Below are 26384 nucleotides of genomic sequence, written 5' to 3'. Positions count from 1 at the left end.
ATGATGTTGTCTCTCACAGGATCAAATTAGCACTGATATTCTCGCGATCCCTGGCCCCGAGCTCCACTCGTGATCCACTAGTCACTAGATCACTAGTCTAGTAGAGAAGCGTAGTCTTGACGGCAGAGAGGTCTGGGAATTTGGGAGCTAAGTTTAAGTGAAGAGCCAGTGCTCACTGAGAGCAAAGAACAGGCATGGTCGGGGGATGGGCAGTGGGCTCAGGTAACTTTAACCTTGCAGCTTGCACTTGCAGTTAGGGATAAAATGTACCCACTATTAGAGCCAGGGGAACTTAAACATCAGAAGAGAGGAGACTGGGGGGGAAAAGAGGAAAGGATGTCAATGGATGGTCAAGGATGGCAAAGGAGCTCCCTAGGGAGCTGCCAGCACAGGAGCCATCTTGGAATCACTTACCAAGTGGAATCACTTACCATCTTGGAATCACGCTCCAAGCACTGGCATCTGCTGGACTATGTCATCGTCTGAGCGATGGACCGCAAGGACGTCCGCATAACCCATGCCATGACAGGAGCTGATGACTGCTGGAAAGACCACCGCCTAATCCGCTCTGTCATCTCCATCAATGTAGCCCTAAAACAGCGGCAGAAACAGAAACAATGCCGCAGGAAAATTCATGCTGGAGCACTCAAAGACCCCGCTAAGAAAGCCCTATTCTGTCAGGGCGAGGCTGGTTCTGGACCCAAGTGCAGACAGACGAGGTGAGAAGCAGGTATGCAGTCTTAAATAAAAGTACTTTACTAGAATCACACAGGTAAACAGTTACAAACAAAGGAGCTCAAGACAAGCTACCACTAGGCAAACAGCTTGTCAAGACTGAGCACAGAGGGAAGAAACCACAGAACTTAAATACAAGCAAAAACAGGTGAAACCAATAAACCTGATAAAAGGCAGTTAAGTAATAAACACAGGCGAAACTAGCAACAATTAGCAAAGGGAAAAAAACAAGTGAAGGTGCCATCTAGGGGTTACTGAGGGAACTAACCGGCACCCTCACAGGACCCCCTCCCCTAGGAACGGCTCCTGATGTTCCTCCTGGACAATCAGGGTGGCGACGGCAAAAATCCCTGATGAGTTCAGGATCTAAAATGTCCCGGGTTGGAACCCAGGAACGCTCTTCAGGACCATAACCCTCCCAGTCGACCAGGTATTGAATGCTCCTCCTAACCCGGCGACTATCAAGGAGGCGACAGACAGTGTAGGCTTGCTGACCATCAATCATGCGGGGGGGGGAGGTCTGGAAGCAGGAACCAAGGGACTGGTAAGTACCGGCTTGAGGTGAGAGACGTGGAACGTGGGATGTATCTTCATCGACCGAGGAAGGAGGAGCCGGTAGGCCACAGGGTTTACTTTTTCCAAAATCCTAAAAGGTCCGATGAACCGGGGAGCCAACTTGCGGGACTCCACATGGAGTGGAAGATTCTGGGTAGACAGCCAGACCTTCTGTCCGGTCCGGAACCGAGGAGCTGGGCGGCGGTGTCGGTCAGCCTGCACTTTCTGCCAAGAAGAAGTGAGCTGCAAGACGGATCGGACCCTCCTCCAGGTACGGCGGCAGCATTGGACGAACCCCTGGGCAGCCGGGACTCTTACCTCCCTCTCCTGTTCAGGGAAGAGTGGCGGTTGGAAGCCATATTGACATTCGAAAGGTGAGAGGCCAGTGGAGGTGCTCTGAAGGGTATTGTGTGCGTATTCCGCCCAGACCAGATACTTGCTCCAGGTGGAAGGATTAGAGGACACAAAGCTTCTTAGCACCCTCTCCAGATCTTGGTTGGTTCTCTCAGTCTGGCCGTTAGACTGTGGGTGGAACCCAGAGGAGAGACTGACGGAAGCGCCAAGGAGGGAACAAAAAGCCTTCCAGAACCCGGATGAGAACTGGGGACCACGGTCAGAGACGACATCCAGGGGCAAGCCATGGAGGCGGAAGACATGCTGGACAACCAGCTGGGCAGTCTCTCTGGCAGAGGGAAGCTTGACAAGAGGGACGAAGTGAGCAGCCTTGGAAAAGCGATCGACCATAACTAGGATGGTAGTGAATCCCTCAGATGGAGGTAGCCCGGTGATGAAATCCAGGGCGGTATGAGACCAGGGACGGCTGGGGCTGGGCAAGGGATGCAGGAGACCAAGCGGAGGTTGTTGGGCTGTCTTGTTCTGGGCACAGACGGGACAAGCGGAACATAAGAACATAAGAAATAGGAGCAGGAGTAGGCCAATCGGCCCCTCGAGCCTGCTCCACCATTCAATAAGATCATGGCTGATCTGATCCTATCCTCAAATCTTCTATCACTCTCCATCCCACCCGCGTCCAAGGCCCGGGTGTCGGCTTCAATAGAGGGCCACCAGAACCTCCTCTTAAGGAACTCGAGAGTCCGACGGATCCCAGGATGACCAGTCAATCGAGAAGAGTGCCCCCATTGAAGGACCTGGGCGCGCACCTGACTGGGAACATAAAGGCTATGAGGAGGGCCTCCTCCAGGGTCAGCCTCCTGACGTTGGGCCCCTCGCACCACAGTCTTAATCTCCCATGCGACGGGAGCAACGATGCAGGAACTGGGGATGATAGGTTCCGGGGTCCGGTCCTTTTCCGAGGGGTCAAACTGGCGAGAAAGGGCATCCGGTTTGAGGTTCTTAGACCCTGGGCGGTAAGACAGGAGAAAGTTGAACCGGTTAAAGAAGAGAGCCCACCTGGCCTGCCGAGGGTTGAGGCGCTTGGCGTCCTGGATATATGTCAGATTTTTATGGTCGGTCCAGACAACAAAAGGATGCTCTGCTCCCTCTAACCAGTGTCTCCACTCCTCCAAGGCCAACTTAACTGCCAAGAGCTCCCTGTTGCCGACATCGTAGTTACTCTCTGCTGGCTTCAGGCGACGGGAAAAGAAGGCACAGGGATTTAGCTTTTGGTCCTTAGGGGAGCGCTGGGATAGGACAGCCCCGACTCCAATATCCGAGGCATCCACCTCTACGATAAAGGGCAGGGTGGGGTCAGGGTGTACCAGAATGGGAGCAGAGGTGAAGCGTTGTTTGAGCTCCTGGAAGGCCCGTTCCGCTTCAGAAGACCAACTGAACCGTAAAGACGAGCCCTTGGTCAATGCGGAGAGGGAGGCGGCAAGGGAGCTGAAGTTGCGAATGAAGCGTCTGTAAAAGTTGGCGAATCCCAGGAACCGCTGAACCTGCTTAACCGATGTGGGACGCGGCCAGTTCAAGACGGCTTGAACCTTGCTAGGATCCATCTGGACACTTCCACAGGAGATGACGTAGCCCAGGAAGGTGACCTTAGAGACGTGGAATTCACATTTCTCGGATTTGACAAAGAGACGGTTCTCCAAGAGCCTCTGCAGCACCCGTCTGATGTGTTGGACATGCTGCTGGGGGGACTTTGAGAAGATGAGAATGTCATCCAAATAAACAAACACGAACTGGTTCAGCAGGTCCCGGAGCACATCATTGACCAGAGCTTGGAAGACAGCAGGAGCATTAGCGAGACCAAAGGGCATGACGAGGTATTCCCAGTGACCGCTAGGGGTGATAAAGGCAGTCTTCCATTCATCCCCCTCCCTAATGCGGAGCAGGTTGTACGCGTTGCGGAGGTCAAGTTTGGAGAAGATGGTAGCTCCCTGCAGCTGCTCAAACGCTGAAGACATCAAAGGGAGAGGATAGCGGTTCTTAATGGTAATTTTGTTAAGCCCCCGATAGTCTATGCAAGGCCTGAGAGCACCATCCTTCTTCTTTTCAAAAAAGAAGCCAGCACTCGCTGGGGAGGTGGAAGGGCGAATGAAACCTGTAGCGAGGGTTTCCTTGATGTATTCTTCCATGGAAACATTCTCAGGGCCAGAGAGAGAGTAGAGCTGACCCCGAGGGGGGCTAGTGCCAGGCAGGAGATCAATGGCAGAGTTGTAGGACCGCGTGTGGGGGGAGTGTAGTGGACCGCCTCTTACTAAACACAGCATGGAGGTCCGAATATTCAGGGGGCACATGAGCAAGGTCCAGCTGATCAGCTGGCTCAGGAGAGGAAGGACGGGGCAGACTAGGGAAGACCTTAAGACAGTTGGCTAGACATGAAGGACCCCACTCCAGCACAGTTCCGGTAGTCCAGTCAATGTGAGGGTTGTGAAGAGAGAGCCACGGATGTCCAAGAATGAGAGGGAGCTCAGGTGAATCGATAAGGTGAAACTGCAGCAACTCTTGATGTCTCTCCCCTACTTGGACATGTAATGCTCCGGTGATATGATGAATGCGCCCAGAACAAAGGCGCCTGCCGTCGAGGGCGGTGACTTGTAAAGGCTTGTCAAGGCGAGAGAAAGGAATTTTCAGGCTGCGCACAAGGGTGGCATCGATAAAACAGCCAGCGGCCCCGGAGTCAACAAACGCCTGGAGGTTGTACTGTTGTCCCTCCCAAGAGAGACGAGCGGGAAGCAGGGTTTGGAAGACAGAAGGGGTAGGAGAAGGGATTTGATCTGTCAGTATTTTCCCAATCCTCCTGGCTTTTTCCTGAAGCTCAGGGCATGTGGCTCTGAGATGGCCAGACAGGCCACAGTAAAGACAACGCCCCTCTCTCAATCTCCTCTGTCTCTCAAACTGGGAGAACCGAGTTCTGCCGAGTTGCATAGGTTCCTCTTCGGCGCTAACAGGTGGACTCGGGGGTACTTGGAAACTCTTGGTCAGATTCAAAACACCGGAAGATCTCACCTCTGTGGAAGTAGTGAATCTCCTTTCTCAACCATGCTCCAGGAGGCGGTTATCCACTCTGATGGCAAGGGAGATGAGCGTGTCAAGGTCCTCCGGCACCTCTCTGGACGCCAGTTCATCTTTGATAGATTCGGAAAGGCCATGAAGAAACGTGGAGAGAAGGGCCTCGGTGTTCCAGCGGCTTTCCGCAGCGAGTGTGCGGAACTCAATGGCGAAGTTGGCGACGTTGCAGTTGCCCTGGCGGAGATTCAAAAGTCTCTTAGCTGCCTCCTGTTCACTCACAGGATGGTCAAAGACTTTGCTCATCTCTTCGGCGAAAAGGAGAATGTCCGAGCAGACAAAAGATTGCTGCTCCCAGATAGCGGTAGCCCAGACGAGAGCTTTTCCCGAGAGTAGTGATATGATGAACACTACCTTAGAGCGGGGTGATAGGAACATGGAGGGTTGGAGTTCAAAAACTAGGAAGCACTGGGTCAAGAAGCTGCAACACTTGACCGGATGACCGTCATAGCGCTCTGGCGCGGGTAGGCGTGGCTCTCGGTGAGTCTGGAGGTCGGCGACCGGTGGGGTAGTACCCAAAGGAACTGACTGAGGAGGAACATCCTGAGCAGAAGCCACAGCGGCTGGGTGTTGAATGGTCTGAGTCCACGTAATTACCTTGTCCGAAATGCTTTGGAGAAGTTGCTCAAGGCGGCCGAGGAAAGCACCTTGATGGGAGAGAATAGAACGAAATTCCTCCATCACTGCTGGGTCCATACTGGCTCAGTCTTGCTGTCAGGGTGAGGCTGGTTCTGGACCCAAGTGCAGACAGACGAGGCGAGAAGCAGGTATGCAGTCTTAAATAAAAGTACTTTACTAGAATCACACAGGTAAACAGTTACAAACATAGGAACTCAAGACAAGCTACCACTAGGCAAACGGTTTGTCAAGACTGAGCACAGAGGGACGAAACCACAGAACTTAAATACAAGCAAAAACAGGTGAAACCAATAAACCGGATAAAAGGCAGTTAAGTAATAAACACAGGAGAAACTAGTAACAATTAGCAAAGGGAAAAAAACAAGTGAAGGTGCCATCTAGGGGTTACTGAGGGAACTAACCGGCACCCTCACATATTCAGCCTGCGCCTCACAAAGACCCTGACGACTCCCAGTGATGCAGAGAAACAAAGTGTCCACAGTGCCTGGTCTGCAATCAAGGCCTCCATAATCAACACCTGTGAAGAGACGCTCGGTCACTCAACCAGGAAACACCAAGGCTGGTTCGATGAGAACGACCAGGAGATGCAGGAGCTAATAAGCCGTAAGCGCAAGGCATTCCTGATCTGGAAACAGCAACACAACTCGAGAGCAAGAAAGCAGCTCTACAGAAACCTGAAGGCCGAGGTCCAACAAAAAACTTGCAACCTAAAGAACAGATGGTTGGTGGAGAAAGCACAGGAGATCCAGCAGCTAGCTGACAACTATGATGTGCGAGGATTCTTTAGCGCAGTCAAGACCATCTACGGCCCAAGTGCCCAAGGCCCTACCCCACTGTGGGCCAAGAACGGAGAGGTACTCATCAAGGACAGAGAGGCAGTCAGTGCCCGCTGGAAGGAGCACTTTGAAGATCTCCTTAACCGCGGCTCTGTCTTCGACGCGAGTGTCCTCAACTCCATCCCACAGCATGATACCTGCACTATCTCAGCACAACCCCAGCCCGGCATGAGGTTGAAAAGGCCATCCGACAACTGAAGAACAACAAGGTCTCAGGAGCAGATGGAATCCCTGCCGAGGCACTAAAGCATGGCGGAGAAGCACTACTGGTGCGAATTCATGAACTAATTTCTCTGGGAAGGTGCCGAACACCTTGAGTCTCTTCGCCGGGAGCAAGCGGAAGCCAAGCGCAGGCAGCACAAGGAGAGCATGTCAACCCAAGCACCCCACCCACCCGCCCCTTCAACCATCGTCTGCCCTACCTGTGACAGAGACTGTAGGTCCCGCATTGGACTCATCAGTCACCTGAGAACTCATTTTTAGTGTGGAAGCAAATCATCCTCGGTTCCAAGGGACTGCCTAAGAAGAAGTAGCACATTTGTTACACCTCCTTGTTCTTACGCAACAAAACTGTTTTGCAAAAGGACAGAACCACTCGTTCTGATCTTACATTTAGCAGCTCAGTGCCTGCAGACAGATTATAGGGAACTGGCTCGAACATTCTGTAGGTAATGCATGGTTCCTTCTCATTATAACTTCAAAAACCTGACGTTTTAAGGGCAGTTTACGCTCAGCTAAGTGTTCCTGCACATTACGTCTCCTTTGCCTAGATTCTTCCAACTACCGACTTCCCTTCCTTCTATGCTTGTTTAAGACTCGGCTCCAGCCAGCTGACTATTTTCCATACAAGAATACATTTCATTCGCCAAAGCTGTCTTTGTGTTTTACTTCTTCCACCCTCAGCTCAGCTCTCAATGTCACCTCACCGACTCCCTGAGCAATTCTGCCTCTTCACTGTCGTTTTTTTTAAATCAATTTATTAAAGCGCATCGACATGATGTCGAAACTGGCGAATCAATTTTTCAAATTAGCTATAAATGACACACGAGTTGGCAATTATACATTATGCAGCAGTAATAGCGCAAAGCCTACACCGAAAAAGGCTCGCTTGAAGTGACATGGCCCGCTCAACTTTCCATTCCTTAATTGGATGTATTCCTTCTCCCCCAATCGATGCTGATTCCAACTACCGTGCGCTCCACAACTTCATTAGAAGTGGTTCATCGCTGGTGGTTTTAACTGGTTACAGGGGCATGTGCTACATCTTCGAACAGAAGCATGATATTCCAATTCTGCTAAACCTGCATTTTCTTCTGAAGTGTAAGCGGTTTTTGATCCCAGCCCAATTGCTAGACGGACGGTTCGAATCGCCCCCGCCTTATGAGAGTTCTATACCCAGGAATTATTATTCAGAGTGTAAATGGAATAAGTCATGGGCAGAAATGCTTCGGTGAAAAATCATACTTATATTTATTTGGTCTAACATACACTGGCTAAAACATGCACTACTAAACGAAATCACTGTCTCTGTGGAGAATAAGATCCAGGTCACAAACAACATACATACAGTACATAGCTGGGGACTATAGCAAGCTGTATTTCCCTTGTTGCTATAGTGGACTCTAACTCCACCCCTACCAACGAATTACCCAGTCGCATAAGCCCCTTCGCCTGGCTGAAACAAACGAAGCTTCCACCCCAGAATAGCTCAAAAACTTCACTTCTGAGAAAAACCCTGAGCCCCTTACACCTCACCCAGCTCACCTGGGATACCTGGTTACCAGCTTGGGACACTCGAGACCATGCTTACCACCACACACAGTCGGTCTCGATCGCTCCGCTCAGCTGTGGGAAGTCACTGCCCGGAGGCCGTTCCCTGTGAGCGGTATGTGGTGTTCAGTCTCAGCGGCTTCTTCCTCTGGTACTTCTTCTTGTTAGGTCGATCTTGGTGGAGCGAGAGCGAGAGAGAGAGAGAATGGTGGGAAAGGATCTATCTTTATAGGAGTCTTGCTGCACCTATCTTTCCCACCAATCTTTAAAATCCTTTTGTTTCTAAGCACTCCGGTGCTTTAGTCAGTGATGGGCCATCATCAGACCCATGAATATTCCATGATTGGACTAATGGCCCTAAGTCTAGGACATCTCTCGGCCTTTGTGTTGGGAAAAACTGGCTCCTCTTCGGCTGGCTAGGCTAGTGGGCTCATTGTTCTGCTTCTCTTCTGAGATGGAGGTGAGAAGTGCTTTTGCATATTAGAGTGGCTTTCTAATAGGTTCAAGTTTAACGGGTGCCTCAGGGTCCTCAGCCCCCTCGTCAATGTCCCCCCCCTTCCTTTTTCCAGGACTGTCGGGCGAACCCATACATTCTGGATGACTGACAGTTCTTTTGTCACAGCCAACTGCCATGTATTCTCTGGAGTTTTAACAAACCAGTCCCCCACGCATCTGCACAGGGCGATCCCATCATAGGGAAAATACCCTCAGAAAAATCCCATAAAGTCCACAAAATATTCTCGACTGAGTCCATTCTTCAAACAGAGACTTTGTGATCTCTTCAGAGGATAAAACCTTCAAAGAAGGACGTACATAAAGTAAGGCAAAAAGGCAGATTTCCGAGAGGAGTGGTTAAGATGCCGCAATCCTTTGGCAAAATTGGCCTCTCCTTGTCGTCTTCTCAATCGTCCTGTAGAACTGGTATGGTAACTTTTTTTTATTCATTCATGGGGTGTGGGCATCACTGGCAAGGCCGGCATTTATTGCCCATCCCTAACTGCCCTTGAGAAGGTGGTGGTGAGCCGCCTTCTTGAACCGCTGCAGTCCGTGTGGTGAAGGTGCTCCCACAGTGCTGTTAGGGAGGGAATTCCTGGATTCTGACCCAGCGACGATGAAGGAGCGGCGATATATTTCCAAGTCAGAATGGTGTGTGACTTTGAGGGGAACTTGGAGGTGGTAGTGTTCCCATGCGACTGCTGCCCTTGTCCTTCTAGGTGGTGTCGTGGTTATCGTAAGGAAAATTGATGCTTGTATTGACTAACTATGGCTGGTACTGGATGTTTTCATCTCCCACTCCCTTTGCTCCATCATTAGCGACCATACCTTCAACTGCCAAGGCCCTAACTTCTGGAATTCCTTCCCTAAATCTCTCCGCCTCGCTACCTCTCCCCACTCCTTAAAACCTACCTCTTTGACCATTTTGGTCATCTGCCCTAATATCTCCTTATGGGGCTCGGTGTCAAATTTTGTTTGATAACGCTCCTGTGAAGCGCCTTGGGACGTTTTACTACGTTAAAGGCGCTATATAAGTGCACGTTGTTGTTATGTGGAGACTGCCTCATTTTCTTATAACTCGTGAATGAGGTCAGTGCCTCTACAGTTGGAAAGGAATGCTGCTCATTCTCAGCACAGCTTTGACCACCTATCATCCTTCCCACCTCCTCTACTGCTGAACAACGCCTCACTGAAGTGCTCACCAGAAAGAAAGACTTGCATTTCTACAGCGCCGTTCACGACCACCAGACGTCTCAAAGCTCTTTACAGCCAATGAAGTACTTTTTGAAATGTAGTCACTGTTACGATGTAGGAAACACAGCAGCCAAATTTGCGCACAGCAAGCTCCCACAAACAGCAATGTGATAATGACCAGATAATCTGTTTTAGTGATGTTTGTTGAGGAATAAATATTGGTCAGAACACCGGGATCATCCTCCGGCATTTCCGCTACCTCCAAAGTGATCCCACCACCAAACGTATCTTCCCCTCCCCTCCCCTTTCAGCATTCCGCAGGGACCGCTCTCTCCGAGACACCCTAGTCCACTCCTCTATCACCCCAAACAGCCCTTCCCCTTCGCCTGGCACCTTCCCGTGCAAGCGGAGGAGATGTAACACCTGCCCCTATACCTCCCCCCTCCCCACTGTCCAGGGCCCCAAACACCCCTTCCAGGTGAAACAGCGATTTACTTGTACTTCTCGCAATCTAGTATACTGTATTCGCTGCTCACGATGCGGTCTCCTCTACATTGGGGAGACCAAACGCAGATTGGGTGACCGCTTTGCGGAGCACCTCTGTTCAGTCCGTAAGGGTGACCCCGAGCTTCCGGTCGCCTGTCATTTCAATTCACCGCTCCATTCCCACTCGGACCTCACCGTCCTTGGCCTCTTGTACTGTTCCACGGAAGCTCAACGTAAACTCGAGGAACAGCACCTCATCTTCCGATTAGGCAGTCTGCAGCCTTCCGGTCTCAATATCGAGTTCAACAATTTCAGATCATAACCTCGGCCCCTATTTCATTTTCACTTATATTTTTCCACTCCTTTCCTTTCCCCCCCCCCTTTCCTTTTGTTTCTCTCTCACACCTGGCAGCTATCTTTTGCCCTGCCAGTACACTTTACACCTAATCACAGCCTATTACCATCTCGTCTAGCTTCTAATCTCTTTTACTTCTTTTGGTTCTTTTATTCTTTTGTCCGATCGCAGCCCTGCCTTCGATCTAGTTCCTTTTCTCTCCAGTTTTGAAGAAGGGTCAAACCCGAAACGTCAACTCAAATTTCTCTCCACGGATGTTGCCTGACTTGCTGAGTTTTTCCAGCATTTTCTGTTGTTATTTCGGATTTCCAACATCTGCAGTATTTTGCTATCGTACTAGTGTTTGGTTCACTGCCACACCTCTTCTAGGAATGCCTACCTTGAAGAAGTTCTGCTCTTCTCTGCGACGGGATCTCCATTTGGCTCTTCAACCTTGTTCATCTTCATTACTTTCAGTTTCCCTTCTCGTGTTTGATCAGGTATCTGCCAAGACTCGGTTTCACAGCCACATCATTTTCCTCAGCAACTGTCTCCGGTTCCGACTTACTCCACGTGGATTCCAACTAAACTTCCACCCTTCGTGCTTCGGATCCACCCAGGATTACAAATATCTCCAAGATATTCATCGTTCCTCGAACTACTGCTCTCGCCGCATCCTGAGATCCACGCTCAACGCCATGCGGCGCCACATGAACACACTCGACTTCTCTCTTCAGCAACACCGGCGCACTCTATCTCAAAGCTGTTCGGGTCCTCAGTTCCACTTCATCCTTTGACTCATCCGACGCTTCAACAAAAAACTTTTCTTCTTCCTTTCCGATGTCAAGGATCGCAAGCTTCATCAACTCTTGGACACCAACGCCCCTCCGGAACCTTCTTCCCCTTCACTTTCCTCTGACCCCCCTTCTCCCAATCTCACCCCCTGCCGTGTGTTCACTATCCCCTCTGACCTTCCACTCTCTGACCCTGAACGATCAGTCCTCAGCAAAGGCCTGAGCTTCATCCCCTTACGCCCCCACCTCAATGAATTTCGAGCTCGGCACGATGCTGAGCTCTTTTTCCGCCGCCTTCGTCTCCGTGCCCACTTCTTTGGCCAGGAGTCCTCCCCCCGCACAACTGACCCTTTCTCCCGCTTGCAGAATTCCCATTCTACCTGGACCCCTCCCCCTGGCCTCTTACCCTCTCTAGATCTTTTCATCGCTAACTGCCGCCGTGACATCGGCCGTCTCCATTTCTCTGCTCCCCTCACTCACTCCAACCTACCTCCCTCTGAACTTGCAGCACTCCATTCTCTTAGATCCAACCCTGACATTGTCATTAAACCCGCTGACAAGGGTGGTGCTGTTGTTGTTTGGCGTACTGACCTCTACCTAGTGGAAGCTGAACGCCAACTCTCCGACACCTGCTCCTACCTCCACCTGGACCATGACCCCACTACCGAACATCAAACCACCGTTTCCAAGACTGTCACTGACCTCATCTCCTCTGGAGATCTTCCCCCCGCTGCCACCAACCTCATAGTTCCCCAACCCCGCACAGCCCGCTTCTACCTCCTTCCCAAGATCCACAAACAGGACTGCCCTGGTAGACCCATCGTTTCAGCCTGTTCTTGCCCCACGGAACTTATCTCTTCCTATCTTGACTCTATCTTTTCTCCCCTTGTCCAGTCTCTTCCCACCTACATCCGCGACTCTTCGGACGCCCTCCGCCACTTTAACAGTTTCCAGTTTCCTGGCCCCAACCGCTTCCTTTTCACCATGGACGTACAATCCCTCTACACCTCCATCCCCCACCCGGATGGCCTGAGGGCACTCCGCTTCTTCCTTGAACAGAGGCTCGTCCAGTCCCCATCCACCACCACCCTCCTCCGCTTGGCTGAACTTGTTCTTACATTGAACAACTTCTCCTTTAACTCCACTCATTTCCTCCAAATCAAAGGTGTTGCCATGGGTACCCGCATGGGTCCTAGCTATGCCTGCCTTTTCGTGGGCTATGTGGAACAATCTTTGTTCCAGTCCTACTCGGGTCCCCTCCCTCACCTCTTTTTCCGATACATTGATGACTGTATCGGTGCCGTTTCCTGCTCTCGCCCCGAACTTGACAATTTCATTCACTTTGCCTCCAATTTCCACCCTTCCCTCACCTTCACATGGTCCATCTCTGACTCTTCCCTTCCCTTCCTCGACTTCTCCGTCTCCATCTCTGGGGATAGGTTATCGACCAATATTTACTGCAAGCCCACTGACTCCCACAGCTACCTGGACTACACTTCCTCCCACCCCGCTTCCTGTAAGGACTCTATTCCATTCTCCCAGTTTCTCCGCCTCCGCCGTATCTGCTCCGACGATGCCACCTTCCACACCAGTGCTTCAGACATGTCTTCCTTTTTCCGCAACCGAGGATTCCCCTCTACCGTGGTTGACACCGCCCTCGACCGTGTCAGTTCTATCTCCCGCACCTCTGCCCTCACCCCTGCCCCTCCCTCCCGGAACCACGATAGGGTTCCCCTTGTCCTCACCTTTCACCCCACCAGCCTCCACATTCAACGGATCATCCTCCGGCATTTCCGCTACCTCCAAAGTGATCCCACCACCAAACGTATCTTCCCCTCCCCTCCCCTTTCAGCATTCCGCAGGGACCGCTCTCTCCGAGACACCCTAGTCCACTCCTCTATCACCCCAAACAGCCCTTCCCCTTCGCCTGGCACCTTCCCGTGCAAGCGGAGGAGATGTAACACCTGCCCCTATACCTCCCCCCTCCCCACTGTCCAGGGTCCCAAACACCCCTTCCAGGTGAAACAGCGATTTACTTGTACTTCTCGCAATCTAGTATACTGTATTCGCTGCTCACGATGCGGTCTCCTCTACATTGGGGAGACCAAACGCAGATTGGGTGACCGCTTTGCGGAGCACCTCTGTTCAGTCCGTAAGGGTGACCCCGAGCTTCCGGTCGCCTGTCATTTCAATTCACCGCTCCATTCCCACTCGGACCTCACCGTCCTTGGCCTCTTGTACTGTTCCACGGAAGCTCAACGTAAACTCGAGGAACAGCACCTCATCTTCCGATTAGGCAGTCTGCAGCCTTCCGGTCTCAATATCGAGTTCAACAATTTCAGATCATAACCTCGGCCCCTATTTCATTTTCACTTATATTTTTCCACTCCTTTCCTTTCCCCCCCCCCTTTCCTTTTGTTTCTCTCTCACACCTGGCAGCTATCTTTTGCCCTGCCAGTACACTTTACACCTAATCACAGCCTATTACCATCTCGTCTAGCTTCTAATCTCTTTTACTTCTTTTGGTTCTTTTATTCTTTTGTCCGATCGCAGCCCTGCCTTCGATCTAGTTCCTTTTCTCTCCAGTTTTGAAGAAGGGTCAAACCCGAAACGTCAACTCAAATTTCTCTCCACGGATGTTGCCTGACTTGCTGAGTTTTTCCAGCATTTTCTGTTGTTATACCGGGGATAACTCCCCTGCTCTTCTTTGAAATAGTAGCCACAGGATCTTTTACGTCCACCTGAGAGAGCAGATGGGGCCTCGGTTTAACGTCTCATTTTGAAAGACGGCACCTCTGACAGTGCAGCGCTCCCTCAGTACTGCACTGCACTGGGAGTCTCAGCCTGGATTTTTGTGCTCAAGTCTCTGGAGTGGGGCTTGAACCCACAACCTTCTGACTCAGAGGCGAGAGGTGATACCCACTGAGCCACGGCTGGCACCAGAGCTCAGTTTAGAGACAAGACGTAAGTTTCGCCATTGACTCATCTCAAATGCTGCATCGTTTAATTTGCAAGCCCGTTTCTTTTCAGTGTGGCAAAATCAACTGCCGATCTTATCAATGAAATTAAATGCACAATGGCACATTTTATAGGATATTAACGACCTCAAATTGTTCACCAAAAATTCAAGCTGCGGTTTTCTGATCTAATCAAGATTGCATTTTCTGGAGAAGGAGCAAGGAATTACACATCGACTGTACAAAAAAAAAATCAAAGTCCGATGTCGAATTGGTTTGGGGGAAGAGGCTAACTGAGATCTGGGAGTGATAGATTGTGCATTGACTAAGTGTCCAATCACTGAATCTATTCACAAAGCAAGCAGACTGCCGAGTTAATGGCCCAGAAATTTGGGTCGGAGGCTTCCCGCGGGTGCAGGCCTCCGACCTGCACTTACCTAGCGCACCGGCCGTTGAGCTGTGGGCCCGCGTGGGATTCCGATCCTGGGCCTCCTCCAACTGCCGGCGCGCAGTGCTTGCGTATCCCAGGGGCGCAGTTAGTTCGCAGCCTCCCCTGGGATCACGTGGGCCATGCAGAGCCAATGGGAGCAGGGAATGCCCATTCATAAATTTGACAGGAAGAGCTGTCAAATCCATGAATACAATTCAGCCCCAAAACATAACTACAACTTCAAATAAATTTTAAAAAATCACATTTTTAAAATAACTATAAATTACATAAAATAACTATTTTAAACAATAATTAAAATTTTTGAAAAAGTTAATTACAGTTTCTAACGGGGCTAAAAATAAACTTAACTTTCTTTAAAGTATTCAAAAATAATAAACCTGTGGAAAAAATGTTTTAATTTTACTTAATTCACCACTTACCTTGTTAAAAGCAGGCCTTGCGACTGCTTGTTATAAGCGTAGCTCCTGGAGACTTACCCTTCCGGAAAAACCTGGAAAAAAAACGGAAGTTCCAGGCGTACGCGCTGCTTCTCCGGTGCACGCGTTCGACCTGTGAACCCCTTCCTTTAAGGGAACGGAAGTTCCGGTTTCCCGCGCATGCGCAGTGCATGCACGAAACCGGCACTTTCGTTGGGCCTACGGGTGAGTATCCAGCGCGTACTCACCCGTGGGGAGCCGAATTTCTGGCCCATTGTATCCGATTCTGGGCAGCGCACTTTAGGAAGGATGTCAAGGCATTGGAGAGGGTGCAGAGGAGATTTACTAGAATGGTGCCAGGGATGAGGGACTTCAGTTATGTGGAGAGACTGGAGAAACTGTGATTGTTCTCCTCAGAGCAGAGAAGGTTAAGGGGAGATTTAGAATCATACAATCATCGAATGATACAACACAGAAGGAGGTAATTCAGTCTATTCTACCAGTGCCAGTTCTGGATGAGCAGAAAGTTTCTCTAATTAAATATTGGGAAGACCGAAGCCATTGTTTTCAGTCCCTGTAACAAACTCCATTCCCTCGCCACTGACTCCATCCCTCACCCTAACATCTGTCTGATGCTGAACCACTCTGTTCACAACCTTGGTGTCATATTTGACCTTGAAATGAGCTTCCAACCACATATCCGCAGCATAACTAAGACCGCCTATTTCCACCTCTGTAACATCGCCCATCTTAGCCCTTGCCTCAGTTCATCCGCTGCTGAAACCCTCATCCATGCTTTTGTTACCTCTAGAATTGATTATTCCAACACACTCCTGTCTGGCCTCCTACATTCTACCCTCCGTAAACTTGAGGTCATCCAAAACTCGGCTGTATGTGTCCTAACTCGCACCAAGTCCCGTTCGCCCATCACCCCTGTGCTCGCTCACCTACATTGGCTCCCGGTTAAGCAACGCCTCGATTTCAAAATTCTCATCCTTGTTTTCAAATCCCTCCATGACCTCGGCCCTCCCTATCTCTCTAATCTCCTTCAGCCCCACAACCCACACCCCACCCCCCGCCCCGAGATATCTGCGCTCCTCTAATTCTGCCCTCTTGAGCATCCCTGATTATAATCGCTCAACCATTGGTGGCCGTGCTTTCTGTTGCCTAGGCCCCAAGCTCTGGAGTTCCCTGCCTAAACCTCTCCGCCTCTCTCTCCTCCTTTAAGACGCTCTTTAAAACCTACCTCTTTGACCAAGCTTTTAGTCACCTGCCCTAATTTCTCCTTATGTGGCTCAGTGTCAAATTTTTGTCTTATTATACTCCTGTGCTACTTGGGACGTGTTGCTGCGCTAAAGGCGCTATATAAATGCAAGTTACTGCTGTTGTTGCCAGCTCTTTGAAAGAGCTCTCCAATTTGTCCTACTCCACTCCCCTTTCCCCAGAGCCCTACAAATGTTTCCCCCTTCAAGTATTTATCCAATTCCCTTTTGAAAGTTACTATTGAATCTGCTTCCACCGCCCTTTCAGGCCGTGCATTCCAGATCACAACTCACTGCGTAAATTAATGTTTTCCTCATGTCACCTCTGGTTCTTTTGCCAAGCACGTTAAATCTGGGCCCTTTGGTTATCGACCCTTCTGCCACTGGAAACAGTTTCTCCTTATTTACTCCATCAAAACCCTTCATAATTTTGAACACCTCTATTAAAGGAACAGAGCGAGTTAGCCTTAAAATCAGAGCTGGGTCATTCAGGGGTGATGTCAGGAAGCACCTCTTCACATAAAGGGTGGTGGAAATCAGGAACTCTCTCCCCCCGAAAAGCTGTTGAGGCTGGGGGGGAGGCAGTCAATTGAAAATTTCAAAACAGAGATGGATAGATTTTTATTAGGCAAGGCTATTAAGGGTTACGGAACCAAGGCAGGTAGATGGAGTTAAGAGTCAGATCAGCCATGATCTATTTGAATGGCGGAACAGGCTCGAGGGGCTGAATGGCCTCCTCCTGTTCCTATACAAACCTCCCCATAAAAGCGTCAATTATATCTGCAGCAACCACTCCATGTGTCTGCATTCTCACCACTCTCTGTGTAAATAAATTCCAACGAGAAAGGTACAAACTGTTTAAAGGCAGAATCAGGATTGATGACCGGAAGCACGTGCTCACACGACTTGCATTTCTATAGCGCCTTTCACCACCTCAGGATGTCCCAAACTTTACAGCCAAAAAGTATGTTTTGAAGTGTAGTCACTGTTGTAATGTAGGAAATGCAGCAGCCAATTTGTGCACAGCAAGCTCCGACAAACAGCAATGTGATAATGACCGGATCATCTGTTTTTAGAGATGTTGATTGAGGGATAAATATTGGCCAGGACACAGGGAACATAAAAACTGATTGTAAAAGCTTTTATAGATATGTGAAGAGAAAAAAATTGGTGAAGTCAAACGTAGGTCCCTTGCAGTCAGAATCAGGGGAATTTATAATGGGGAACAAAGAAATGGCTGCCCAATTAAATACATACTTTGGTTCTGTCTTCACAAAGGAGGACACAAATAACCTCCCAAAGATGTCGGGGAACATAGGGTCTAATGAAAGGGAGGAACTGATAGAAATCAGTATTTGTAGGGAAATGGTGTTAGGGAAATTGATGGGATTGAAGGTCGATAAATCCCCAGGGCCTGATAATCTACATCCTAGGTGTAGTGATCAATAGCATGTCATTCTATAGTGGACACTAGGTGGAGCCGTAGAGCTGTATATAGCTGTATGTATAGGACTACACTACCCAGCTATATATTATATTAAGACTACATTACCCATGAGGCTAGGCTACCCACAAGGCAGCAGTCAAGATGGAAGCCTCTACAAGATGCTGTACAAGTCCACATGTGCTCAATAAAGCAACTAGCAAAAGTTAGCTGTGTTCATAATAAGAATGTCTATTTATTAATGAACATAACATGGTACCAGGGTGGTGAAGATCTGCTGAAAATTGTGAAAAGCGACATGGAGAATTTGAAGACACTAGAGTGTTTGAAACTCACAGAAAAAATTGACTACAATTGGCAGACTTTTAAACAGCAATTCGAACTCTACATTGCAGCCATCAGATTCGGTATGAAGCCGGACGCAAGGAAGATAGCGTTGCTGCTTACGGTTGCAGGCCCACAGGCGATAGAGGTATTTAATACATTTGTATTTAATCCAGCGGAGAACAGAGACAAATTAGACGATGTGCGACAGAAATTTGATGCACATTGTTCTCCCAAAAAGAATGAGACGTATGAAAGATACATCTTCCATTCTCGGACACAGCAACAAAATGAGACTTTTGATAGCTTTATAACTGATCTGAAACTGAAAGCACAGACATGTAATCTCTCTGAGCTCAAAGCATCCATGATTCGTGACCAGATTGTGTTTGGTATTCATGATAAAAAAAGTCAGGGAACGTCTGTTGAGAGAAACCGAACTAAATTTGGAAAATGCTGTGAAAATATGCCAAGCCAGCGAGCTAGCTCGAAAGCACGCGCAGACTTTCAGTGAAATCAATAATGATGCGATTGTAATGAGTGGTAATGCTGCTGTCGGTGCTGTGTCCTATAACGGGAAGAAACATGGGCAGAACAGAAATGAAAAGCAATCGGAGGATTCAATTTTTAATTGTAAACGCTGTGGTTACAAACACCAGTTAAGACAATGCCCAGCGTTTGGAAAAATGTGCACAAAGTGTAATGGAAAGAATCACTTTGCCAAACAATGCTTTTCAAAAGTACAAACTAAGAAAGGGCAACGAGTTAATGTAATTGAGGACACTGATTTAAGTGAGACATTTTTTGTAGGAATGGTGTCATGTGACAATATCAAAAAGGATACAGAAAATGTGCAGCCCTCAGAAATGGACAATGCTGAACATAAAGTTAATGCAGTAAAAGAGGACAAATGGATGATCCCACTGCACGTAAGTGGAGCATTAGTTACCTTGAAACTAGACACTGGGGCAAAAGCAAACTTAATCAGTATGAGTGACATTAACAATATGAAAGAAAAGCCCAAAATACAGAAAAAGTCAGTACTACTGAAGGACTATAATGGACAGAAAATAGATAGCTTAGGTGTATGCAGACTTAAAGTGACAGTCAAAGACAAAGTGCATCATGTCATGTTTTCTGTTGTGGCTGAAAGGCTTGATTCACTACTGGGTGACAAAGCTTGTGAGGACTTATAACTGGTCAAAAGAGTCTACCGTATAAACTGTGCCATAAGCAGACCAGATGACTCGGTGGATTCTGTAGTGAATAATTTCCAGGATGTGTTCAAAGGATTTGGAGTTCTACCATTCACTTACAAGATCCAGCTAAAGCAGGATGCTCAGCCAGTGGTACATGCTCCACGAAGAGTTCCAGCACCCCTGCTTCAACGGCTCAAGAATGAACTGGACAGAATGACCACACTAGGAGTCATCAGGAAAGTCGAAGAGCCAACAGACTGGGTTAACTCCATGGTATGTGTAAAGAAAAAGAACAATGATCTAAGAATATGCATGGATCCAAAGGACTTAAATGCAAACATAAAACGTGAACACTACCAGATTCCCAAGTGAGGAGAAATCACCAGTGAAATGTCAGGTGCCAGATACTTTACAAAGCTCGATGCCTCACAAGGATTTTGGCAACTAAAACTGGATGAAGAGAGCACCAAATACTGTACCTTCAACACACCATTTGGCAGGTATTGTTTCCTCAGAATGCCTTTCGGGATAATATCTGCATCTGAAATCTTTCATAGAGCGATGGAACACATAATTGAAGGTCTGGAAGGAGTTCGGGTCTATGTTGATGATATCATCATCTGGGGCTCCACACTGAAAGAACACAATGAGAGACTGACTAAAGTGCAACAGAGCATACGCCAGAATGGACTGAAGCTCAACAAAGCCAACTGTCAGTTTGGCGTCCAGGAAGTCACTTTCCTAGGAGATAATCTATCTGGTAAAGGAATAGAGCCAGATATGGAAAAAGTAAACGCCATACTCAAAATGCCCCTGCCCACTGTCAAAAAAGGAGTGCTACGCATCATGGGGATGATAAACTTCATTGGAAAGTTCATTCCTAACTTGTCAGCCAAGACAGCCTGTCTGCGAGACTTGCTACATAAAACAAATGAGTTCGCATGGACAGAAAGACATGAACAAGAGTGGATAAACCTCAAAACAGTGCTGACAACCACACCTGTACTCACCTTCTTTGACCCAACCAAAAGAATCAAAGTGTCAATGGATGCATCAAAAGATGGCCTAGGTGCGGTCTTGCTACAAGCAGAGGGTGAAGATTGGAAGCCTGTTGCCTATGCCTCCAGGTCTATGACTGATACTGAGTGTCGATATGCCCAGATTGAAAAGGAATGTCTAGGCTTGGTAGTTGGACTAGAAAAGTTTCATGGCTACATATATGGACTTCCCACCTTCACAGTTGAGACAGACAACAGCCATCATAAAAAAAAACCTGAATGAGATGTCTCCAAGGATTCAACAACTCATGATGAAGCTGCAAAGATATGACTTTTAACTGATCTACACACCAGGCAAATACATAGTGTTAGCAGATGCACTATCCCGAGCACCCACAATGAGTCATGTGAGCTCTACTGAAGAAGATGTGGATGTTCATGTGAGCATGGTCACTGCTGCGCTGCCCGTGTCAGACACAAAATCAAAGCAAATAGCAGAAGAAACAGTAAAAGATACAGTATTACAAACAGTAATAGAGAACATTCATCATGGTTGGCCAAAAGGTTCCTGTCCAAAATATTTTCACATAAGGTCAGAGTTGAGTGTCGCAAGTGGACTATTACTAAAGCAGAACAGAATAGTCATTCCACAGGCTCTACGTCAAGACATGCTCAAAAGGATTCATGAGGGACACCTCGGAATTGAAAAATGCAAAAGGAGAGCAAGAGACACTGTTTATTGGCCTGGCATAAATAAGGACATTGAGAACATGATAGGCAAATGTGAGACATGTCAGAAACACCAAAACAAACAAGCAAAGGAACCAATGATAGTAGCTGACATACCAACAGCAGAATGGCAAAAGGTTGGTCTGGACCTTTTTCATTTAAATGGTAAAGACTATCTAATAGTGATTGACTACTATTCTAACTATCCTGAGATGGCGCTGCTCTCAAGCACCACAGCAAGCAGTGTCATAATGCCTGTGAAATCCATCATCGCCAGATATGGAATTCCCAGGATTGCTGTTAGCGACAATGGTCCGTGCTTCAACTGTAAAGAGTGGCAACAGTTTGCAGCACATTATGACTTTCAGCACATCACATCCAGTCCTTTGTATGCTCAGTCAAATGGTAAGGCAGAGAAAGGTGTTCAAGTTCTCAAGCAGCTACTGAAGAAAGCGACAGAAAGCAAGTCTGATCCTCATCTCGCCCTGCTGAGCTACCGAGCCTCACCTTTAGACTGTGGTTCTTCACCTGCTGAACTACTAATGGGCCGCAAGTTGGGCACCACGCTACCCTGCTGTGCAAAAGGACAGCAAAGTGAGGAACTGCGACAGAGACTTCAACTGTTAAAGCTGAAACAGAAATCATACTATGACAAGTCATCCAAAACACTAAAACCATTGACAAAGGATGATGTCAGGATTGAGGATCCAGATGCATGGAACAGGAAAGCTACAGTTCTTGAGGAAGTAGGACCAGGGTCATACACTGTTAGAACTGAGGAAGGACAGATTCTCAGGAGGAACCGCCGTTCCCTCCTAAAAACACAAGAGACTATTCAAGACCAGATTGATGACAATGCCACAAATGCATCTTGTCATTCACCCCCAGAACAATCTCATGAAGACACATCAGACTTACCCGTGTTGAGAAGATCCACACGTGAAGTAAAAGAGCCTGATAGACTTAATCTTTGAGTACAATGTAAAGCTTTGAAAATGTGTTGACTGTTTTGAAAATGTTTATGTTTATAGAGCACTAGCAAAAGTGTTGCTGATATTATCTTTATTGTTTTCTTGAAAGTTGATTGATATTGATTTTGTTAAACCTCAAAGAAAGGGGGATGTAGTGATCAATAGCATGTCATTCTATAGTGGACACTAGGTGGAGCCGTAGAGCTGTATATAGCTGTATGTATAGGACTACACTACCCAGCTATATATTATATTAAGACTACATTACCCATGAGGCTAGGCTACCCACAAGGCAGCAGTCAAGATGGAAGCCTCTACAAGATGCTGTACAAGTCCACATGTGCTCAATAAAGCAACTAGCAAAAGCTAGCTGTGTTCATAATAAGAATGTCTATTTATTAATGAACATAACACTAGGGTACTTAAGGAAGTGGCCCTAGAAATAGTGGATGCATTGCTGATCATCTTCCAAAATTCGATAGACCCTGGAACAGTACCCATGGATTGGCGGGTAGCTAATGTTACCCCGCTGTTCAAAAAGGGTGGTAGAGAGAAAATGGGGAATTACAGACTGGTAAGCCTGACATCGGTAGTGGGGAAAATGCTCGAGTCCATTATAAAGTATGTAATAGCAGAGCACTTGGAAAAAAGTGACTGGATCGGACAAAGTCAACATGGATTTACAAAAGGTAAATCGTGCTTGACTAATCTGGAATTTTTTGAGGATGTAACTGGTAAAATAGATAAGGGAGAACCAGTGGATGTGGTGTATTTGGACTTTCAAAAGGCTTGCGATAAGGTCCCGCATAAGAGATTACCGTGTAAAGTTAAGGCACATGGGATTGGGGGCAAGGTTTTGACTTGGATAGAGAACTGGTTGGCAGACAGAAAGCAAAGAGTTGGAATAAACGGCTCTTTTTCCAAGTGGCAGGCAGTGACTCGTGGGGTACCCCAAGGATCGGTCCTTGGACCCCAGCTATTCACAATATATATTAATGATCTGGACGAGGGAACTAGAAGTAATATCTCCAAGTTTGCAGATGACACAAAGCTGGGTGGGCGTGTGTGCTGTGAGGAGGATGCCGAGAAACTCCAGTATGATTTGGACAGGTTGGGTGATTGACCAGAAGCATGGCAGATGCAATATACCGTGGATAAATGCGAGGGTATCCACTTTGGTGGCAAAAACAGGAAGGCAGATTATTATCTGAATTGCAATAGATTGGGAAAAGGGGAAGTGCAACGAGACCTGGGCGCCCTTGTGCACCAGTCGCTGAAAGTAAGCATGCAGGTGCAGCAGGTGGTTAAGAAGGCAAATGGTATGTTGGCCTTCGTAGCGAGAGGGTTTGAGTACAGGAACAAGGATGTCTTGCTGCAGTTGAACAGGGCCTTGGTGAGGCCACATTTTGAGTATTGTGTGCAGTTTTGGTCACCTTATCTGAGGAAGGATGTTCTTGCCATGGAAGGAGTGCAGCGAAGATTCACCAGGCTGATACCTGGGATGGCAGGAATGACTTATGAGGAGAGATTGGGTCGATTGGGCTTGTACTCGCTGGAGTTTAGAAGAATGAGGGGATCTCATCGAAACTTATAAAATTCTAACAGGACTAGACAGACTAGATGCTGGAAGGATGTTCCCGATGGTCGGGGAGTCCAGAACCAGGGGTCACAGTCTAAGGATAAGGGGTAAACCATTTTGGACAGAGATGAGGAGGAATTTCTTCACCCAGAGAGTGGTGAACCTGAGGAATTCTCTACCAAAGAAGGCAGTAGAGGCCAATTCATTAAATATATTCAAGAAGGAGTTGGATATATTTCTTCAGGCTAAAGGGATCAAGGGATATGGAGAGAAGGCAGGAACAGGTTACTGAATTTGGATGATCAGCCATGATCTCACTGAATGGCGGAGCAGGCTCGAGGGGCCGAATGGCCTACTCCTGCTTCTATCTTCTATGTTTCTATGATAACTCCCCTGCTCTTCTTCAAAATAGCGTCATAGGATCTTTTACGTCCATCTGAAAGAGCAGGTGGAATTTAACGTCTCATCTGAAAGATGGCACCTCCAACAGTGCAGCACTCCCTCAGTACTGCACTGGAGTGTCTGCCGAGCTATTGGTGCTTAAATCTCTGGAGTGGGACTGTGGACCCACAACTTTGTGACTCAGAGGTGAGAATGCTACCCATTGGGCCATGGCAGACGCTGGCCACACAAGGACTGACCAGTACTTGGGATGGGCTCCCAGCAGGGCCCTATGTTTCTACAGAACAATGTGTTAGATGGTCCAAATGTTTTTTTTTCATCTATACCTATCACTGTGGTCCTCTTCTATTTAACCTAATGGTCATGCACCTGCAAAGTAAAATGGAGTTCCTGCTGGCAATATGCCATCTTGCCATCTGCCCAGTTTTTCACCACACAGCCAGGGTGCGGAAATGGCTGCTAATCATCAGTTGGCACTGAACTGTTTTACCCAGTCATGCAGCTGCTTTTGATTTCTGTGTTAGTTATGGCTCAGTGGGTAACACTTTCACCTTTGGGGTACGATAGCTTAGTGGTTATGTTACTGGATTAGTAATACTAGAGGCTTGGCTTTTTGCTTGCTATCAGGAGACCGAATTCAAATCCCACCAAGGCAGCTGGGGAATTTTAATTCAATTAAATAAACCTGGAATAAAAAGCTAGTATCTGTAATTGTGACCATGAAACTATCGGATTGCCGGAAAAACCCATCTGGTTCACCAATGTCCTTTAGGGAAGGAAATCTGTCGTCCTTACCTCGTCTGGCCTATATGTGACTCCAGACCCACAGCAATGTGGTTGACTCTTAACTGCGCCTCTGAAATGGCCCAGCAAGCCACTCAGATGTATACCACCACCTTCTCAAGGGCAATTATAGGGATGGACAATAAATGCTGACCTTGCCAGCAATGCCCACATCCTGTGAATGGTATAAATTAAAAAAACCTCTGAGGCAGACGGTTGTGGGTTCAAGTCCCACTCCAGGGACTTGAGCACAAAATTCTAGGCTGACACTCCCAGTGCAGTGATGAGGGAGTGCTACACTGTTGGAGGTGCTGTCTGTTGGATGAGACGTTAAACCGAGGCCCTGTCTGCTCTCTCAGGTGGATATAAAAGATCCCACGGCCACTATTTCGAAGAAGAGCAGGAGAGTTCTCCCCGGTGTCCTGGGCCAATATTCATCCCTTAACCAACACCTAAAAGATATTGGGGGAAAAATTCAGTATCGCCCCGTTTGGGGCGCCATTATCGGCCGTGCGCAAAGTTTAGCGCCTGGAGCTAATTATCACCTCCGACAGCAAACTTGGCTTTTATCGCCCCTGGAGGTGATTGGAGCGCTAAATCAGGTGCTACACAGCTGTCTTGAGGCGCAAAGGCCGAGGAGCGAGGCGCTATCTCGGAGCACTGGCGAAGCAAAGAAGGGCAAATCAAAATGAACCTGCAAAGTGCTGCTCAGTACTCAAAACTCCTTCACACAGCGTTGAATCTCTCCAGAAGTCTCTCTCTCTCTCTCTCAGAATGCGTGGTGCAAAAACGTCACTAACAAAAAAAGGCAGGAAGCGGTCGCCTTTAAATAGCGCTCCCCCAGTCCCTTTCTGACTGCAAAACGCTCCCCTCAACCTGTCGTTGCTAGCGGCAGGCGGTAAGGCAGGGGGCGCCACTCAATATCCGGTCCGGGGTGCTACCGGGGCGTTGCGCACTCGACTGACGTCACGATCTGCCGGCGTAGGAGATTGTGGCGGTAGTGTTTAGCGCCACCGCAAAATGTCGAGTTAATTTCGCGAGTGGCGCAAACATCGCCGCGCCCGGGCGCCAGTTGCTTGTGCCCCATTAGCGGCCTCTTAAGGCGCTAACGGGAGGCGCAAACAACTGAATTTTTCCCCCAGTATCTGGTCATTATCACATTGTTTGTGGGACCTTACCATGCACCAATTGGCTCCCGCGTTTCCTACACTACACCAGGTATTATTTGTTTGCTATCGCTGCTGTGAAGCGCCTTGGGATGAATTACTACATTAAAGCGCTAATTAAATGCCAGTTGTTGTTGTTATTGTTGATTACACTTGAAAGTACTTAATTGGCTATAAAGTATTTTGGGACAGCTTGAGGTTGTGAAAAGCACCATATAAATGCAAGTTCTTTCTTTCTTCTTTCTTCTTCTTAGGCAGTCCCTCGGAACCGAGGATGACTTGCTTCCACATTAAAAATGAGTTCTCAGGTGACTGATGAGTCCAATGCGGGACCTACAGTCTCTGTCACAGGTGGGGCAGACGGTGGTTGAAGGGGCGGGTGGGTGGGGTGCTT

Source organism: Somniosus microcephalus, chromosome 15 (genome assembly GCF_052327205.1).
Source record: "Somniosus microcephalus isolate GS21.2 chromosome 15, FLI_Smic_1.0, whole genome shotgun sequence".
Classification (NCBI taxonomy): Eukaryota; Metazoa; Chordata; class Chondrichthyes; order Squaliformes; family Somniosidae; genus Somniosus; species Somniosus microcephalus.
Note: the sequence above shows the minus strand (reverse complement) of the source record.